Raw genomic sequence first — 5,975 nt, 5'->3', positions numbered from 1 at the left:
GGTTCAAGCAATTCTCCTGCCTCAGCCTCCCGAGTAGCTGGGATTACAGGCACCCACCACCACGCCCAGCTAATTTTTTATATTTTTGGTAGAGACAGGGTTTCACCATGTTGGCCAGGCTGGTCTCGAACTCCTGACCTCGGGTGATCCGCCCGCCTCGGCCTCCCAAAGTGCTGGGATTACAGGCGTGAGCCACTGCTCCTGGCCCCTCTCTTTTTCTTATTCCCACATTCCATTTGCCATCAACACCCTATGGGCTGTACCTTCAAAACATGCAGAATCTTCCTGCTTCTCATCACTCACCTGGTCCACATACCATCACCTCTCAGCTGAACTGTTAAAGTCATCTCCTCTCTGGTCTCTTGTTCCCAGAGGGAACATGTTAACACCTCAGGGGTGTCTTTTTACGCCTGTGCTCAAAATGCCCCCCTTCCAGCCTGCTGCAGTGGCTCATGCCTGTGACTCCTGCTTGAGGCCAGGAGTTTGAGACCAGCCTGTGCAACATGGCGAGACCCCATCTCTACACACACACACACACACACACACACACACGATTACCTAGGCATGGTGGTGCAGGCCTGTGGCCTCAGCTACTCAGGAGGCGGATGCCAGAGGATTGCTTGAGCCCGGGAGTTGGAGGCTGCAGTGATCTCTGAGCATGTCACTGCACTCTGCCTGAAAACAGAGCAAGACCTTGTCTCTAGAAAAAAATCAAACAGAAAACCACCCTACGCTGGCTCTCATCTCATTCAGGGTAAAAGTCACATTGCCCAGAGGACTCCGATCTGCCCTCTTCCTCTCCAGCCTCACCACCCTGCTTGCCCTGCCCCCACCACCTTATGTCTGTGCCTCCAACACATCAGGCATGGTCCTCCGGGCCTTTGCATGGGCTGTTCCTTCCACTTTGCCCAAATGTCACTTTCTCAGGGAGGCCTTCCTTCATTACTTAACTTAAATCATGTATTCATTTATTTTATTTTTTATTATTATTAAATTTGAGATGGGGCTCACTGTGTTGGCCAAGTTGGTCTTGAACTCCTGGCCTCAAGCAATCCTCTGGCCTTGGTCTCCCAAAGTGCTAGGATTACAGGCATGAGCCACTGTGCCAGGTCAACTTAAATAATTTAAAATTAAAACATGCCAATTACAATCAGATCTCCTCTTGGGCTTCCCCGCTTTGTTTCTCTCCATGGCTTCGTCACCATCTGACATACTATATGCTTTCCTTGTTTATTTGTGGAATGATTGATTGAATCACTCTGGCAACCATCTTATAGTCTGAATAAGGTTTGAAATATTTGATGACTTTTTAAAAAAACCCCTGTGTGATGTGTCTGAGTTTTTGAGTATGCCTAGAAGCACATCTAGAATAGGCCCCTCCTTTGTCTCCAGCTCTCAGAGGCAGTAAAAATTCACTTGCCAATTTAGTGGCTAAAGGAATGAGTAACCCGTTCCTCTTCCCTGTGAGTGAATCGTTCCACTTATATTGTGTCTACACATTCTTTGCAAATGTCAGTCGGAATGAATGAATCACAGGCTGAGGGATTGCACCATATGCAGCCGACCCGATGACTGAATCTCGCCTGTGTGATGTCACCAGACTCAGTGATGTGGGAGAGTTCGTAGGCCAGCGGTGACCCCCTCAAATGGGAAAAGTTACTTCATTGGGGGATGACCTACCCTACTCAGAGGCCATGCTGAACTTGGGCTGTGTGGCACAGGTCAAGGGCGTGACCTTCGGAGATACTTCTCTCTGTCCTTAAGCAAGTCACCGCACTTCTCTGAGTTCCCTTGTGTGCAAAGTGAGGCTAGTGTTCATCTCTTCGACACACATTTGTGGAACAATGTGGGCTGGAGATGTGGAGTGAGCCGGGCAGGTGTGGCACCTGTTTCCTTGGAGCTCACAGCTGGTGGGAGAAATAGACGAGACTCGGGGAAAGACAGACAACAACTGCACTGTTGGGACTGGTGTGAAGGAAATGAGAAAGGACAGTGGCACAGGGTGGTGGGGGCTGGCACCAACAGGACCCTCGAGGGAGACGGGAGCAGGCTCAGACATGCGGGTGGGAGCGAGCCCTGCGGGGTCTGGGTGGAGGCAGCCCAGGCAGGTGGAGGCACTGGCAAAGTCAAAGCCTCCGAGGTGGGACAGAGCTCTGTGTGTTTGAGGAAGAGGAAGGGCCAGTGTGGCTGGAGTCTGGAAAGGAGAGAGAGGGGACAGGCTAAAGTCAGGGTTAGAGGACGCAGGGCCAGGCCACTGTGAGAAATGTGGGCTGTGTTCTGTGGACTTCCCGAGGACTGGGTGGCGCAATGTGTAAAGCCCAGGGGTCCAGCCAAGGAGACTCCTTCCTTCTGTTGGGACTGGGCCAGCAGGGCTCAACAGGACACCCCTGCTGGAGCAGGAGGGCCTCCTCAATCCTGCAGACGTTCCTGGGAGCAAACCAGCCTGTGGCAGGGCTGTGCAGGGCTGGGAAACCGGAGAGGGATTGCAGGGTGGGCACAGTTGGGGGCTGGCCAAGTTTGGGTCGCCTTCCAGCTTTGAGCGCTTCCTTAACTATTGAACAGCGGCAGCGAGATGGGTGGGCTCACCGGTGAGCTCCCTCAGCACGGCAGGGATGCATTTCTCAGGTCTGGCCATGTGAAGCATCCCATCTTCCCATGGGACCAACTCTTCTCCTAAGTCAGTCCCCGGAGGGAAGGGAGTGACAGTGCTGACCTCAGCAGCTTCAGAATGGGGGGATTGGCAGGACAGCTACGGTCCATTACCAGGAGGGGGCGCCAGATCACTTTAAAACATTTGTCATTCTGTACACTTGTGCTTTAAAAGGCACATTCTTTAAATCCATTTTTTTTTGTTGTTAAAAAACTTTAGTCTGTTTTGTTTTATAGCATAATGGATATGAAGTCTTAGATTTTCTGTACTGGTTTAGTTTTTCCCTTAATAGACTTTAAAATAAATACATCCCAACCACCGCAACCATAGCAATTGTCGTGAACTGCGAGCCAGTTCTAACAGCTGCATAAATATTCACTCATTTAATTTACAAGATCAGCTAATGAGGTGAGTACTATTATTATCCCTGCTTTACAGATGAAGAAACTGAGGCAGAGGTTACGGGGCTTGGCCTGGGTGTCTGCTGTGGCAGGTGTCAGAGGTGAGATTGGAACCCAGGCTCTAGAATCAGGGTTCGGCTCTGTTGCCTCTCTAAGGATTGAGGAGCAGAGGGGCTTGTGGTTCCCAGGTGTGTGCAGCCAGCCTTTTCTAAGCTCAGCTGTATGCACCTGGGATCTGTTAGTTGCTGTCATGTCTACAGCCTGGAACTGGGGCTGGGATTGGGGCAAGGGGCCAGAGATTCTTAGATAAGTAAGACCCGGTAGCCCTCTCTCTGCCGAGGGGCATCGGGTCTGGGGTAAGAAGGTGGATCTCTATCCAGCAGTGCACAGACAGCAGGGAGGTGGGAATTGGAACCAGTCCCTGCTCAGGGCTCTGAATGTGCCAGCAACTTTCAGACAGAGACCCCCACCCATCCCCACCCCAGTGTTGCCCCAGCCAGGGACCAGGATGAGCAAGAGCCCCACCCTGACTGTAACCATGGAGCCCCACCCAGCCCTGGAGGCGTCAGCTGCATCATTACCGCTGCCCTGACAACTGTAAATACTGTCTTTAGTCGCATGGGCACTCTGCCTTCAGACAGAAAGAACAACCTTCTTGTCAAATGCTGAGGCAAATTTATCTTGGACCTGAGCCACAGTGTTGTGAGGTGGAATGAAAGCTGTCACTTTGTTCCCAGCTCTAATTGTGCTCAGACCCCTCCTCTCTGGCCTCAGTTTTCCCATCTATAAAATGAAGGGCTTGAATTGGAAGACCTGTAAGTTCTCTCCCAGCTTTGATATTATTGTTTTTTGACTTATCCTCACAAGGGATTCACTTCTTTTTTTCTCAGAGAGGAGCCTGAATTATTGATGCTTTCTTGAAATGTGGCTGCCTCAGGCTTGGAGATTTCAGATGCCCCCATCTATCAAAAGTAGACAGGATTATACACTCATGAGGATAGACACTATCAAAGCAACAGAAAATAACAGGTGAGGATGTGGAGGAACTGGAACCCATGTGCATTGCTGGCGGGAATGTAAAATGCGTGGCTGCGTGCACCGGCGGGAACGTAGAATGCGTGGCTGCGTCGCTGGCGGGAACGTAAACTGCGTGGCTGCGTCGCTGGCGGGAACGTAGAATGCGTGGCTGCGTCGCTGGCGGGAACGTAGAATGCGTGGCTGCGTTGCTGGCGGGACTGTAGAATGCGTGGCTGCGTCGCTGGCGGGAATGTAGAATGCGTGGCTGCGTCGCTGGTGGGAATGTAGAATGCGTGGCTGCTATGGAAAACAGCATGGCCTTTCCCCAGCAAATTCAAAGTAAAATTGCCGTATGTTCCAGCAAGTCCACTTCTGCGTATATATCAAAATGACTGAAAATAGGATTATGGAGAGATATTTGCACACTCATGTTTATAGAAGTATTATTTGCAATTTCCAAAAAGTGGAAGCAACCCAGGTATCCATTGACAGATGAATAAACAAAGTGTATAATATATGCATAATGGAATATTGTTCAGCCTGAAAAATAAAGGAAATTCTGACACTGGCTACAACATGGATGAACCCGGAGGACATTATGCGAAGTGAAATAATCCAGTCACAGAAGGACAAACACTGAATGATTCCACTTACATAAGGCACCTAGAGTAGTCAAATTCACAGAGCTAGAAAGGACAATGGTGGTTGCAGGGATTAGGGGAAGGGGAGAGAGTTAGCGTTTAATGGATACAGAGTTTCAGTTATACAAGATGAAGAGTCCTGGAGATGGGTGGCACAACAATGTGAGTGTATGAACACTACTGAACTGCACACTTAAAAATGGTTAAGATGGTACATTTTTTGGTCATTTTTTTAAACCACAGATAAATTTTTTTTTTTTTTTGTCAGAGTTTCACTCTTGTTGCCCAGGCTGGGAGTGCAGTGGTGCAATCTCGGCTCACTGCAACCTCTGCCTTCCGGGTTCAGCTGATTCTCCTGCATCAGCCTCCCAAGTAGCTGGGATTACAGGCGCCTGCCACCATGCCCGGCTATTTTTTTTTTAATTAAAAAGTAAACTTTAATGTCAAAAATGCAAACTTGAGGAGGGCAGAAAGATCACACACACGGCTTTCAGTTCATACTTGGAGGGTTGCACAGCCCGGCAGAGGCGCTCCTCACTTCCCAGATGGTTGGCGGTGGGTGCAGGGCAGAGGCGCTCCTCACTTCCCAGACAGTGTGGCAGCCAACACCCGGCTAATTTTTGTATTTTTAGTAGAGATGGGGTTTCACCATGTTGGCCAGGCTGGTCTTGAACTCCTGACCTCAGGTGATCCACCCGCCTCGGCCTCCCAAAGTGCTGGGATTACAGGTGTGAGCCACCATGCCCAGCAAATACTCCCTGCCATGTGTTTTTTAGAGACAGCCTGTTGCCCAGGCTGGAGTGCAGTGGCTGATCATAGCTCACTGCAGCCTCAAACTCCTGGGCTTAAGTGATCTTCCCACGCCAGGCTCTAGTAGCTGGGATTATAGGTGTGCCCCACATCAGGCTAACTTTTTTAAAAAGGTAGACAGGATCACATTTTTTCTTATTAGAGGTCCAGCTATTTAGATAGTGCAACATAAAAGTTCAAGGCCAACAGGAAGAAGGCGTGTGTTGTGGAATCCACAGTGGGTGTCCACAGGACAGTGCAGAGACTGGCAGTGCTCTGTCTACCTGGGAGGGAATCTTGAGCAGGGAGGACTCTGAACTTGACCTAGTATAACTTTTTTTAAAAAGCAATTATGTAGTCACTTTATTTGTCATGTATTTATTTTTTCTTCAACAAATGTAATGAGAGTCTACTAAATGTTGTGGCTTCAAGGATTACACTTCAGATTTATTTAAACTTTCCAAGTTGAACTTTATT

The sequence above is a fragment of the Nomascus leucogenys genome, chromosome 13, assembly GCF_006542625.1.
Source record: "Nomascus leucogenys isolate Asia chromosome 13, Asia_NLE_v1, whole genome shotgun sequence".
NCBI classification, from domain to species: Eukaryota; Metazoa; Chordata; class Mammalia; order Primates; family Hylobatidae; genus Nomascus; species Nomascus leucogenys.
The sequence above is the reverse complement of the archived record's forward strand: the minus strand, read 5'-3'. Positions refer to the sequence as shown.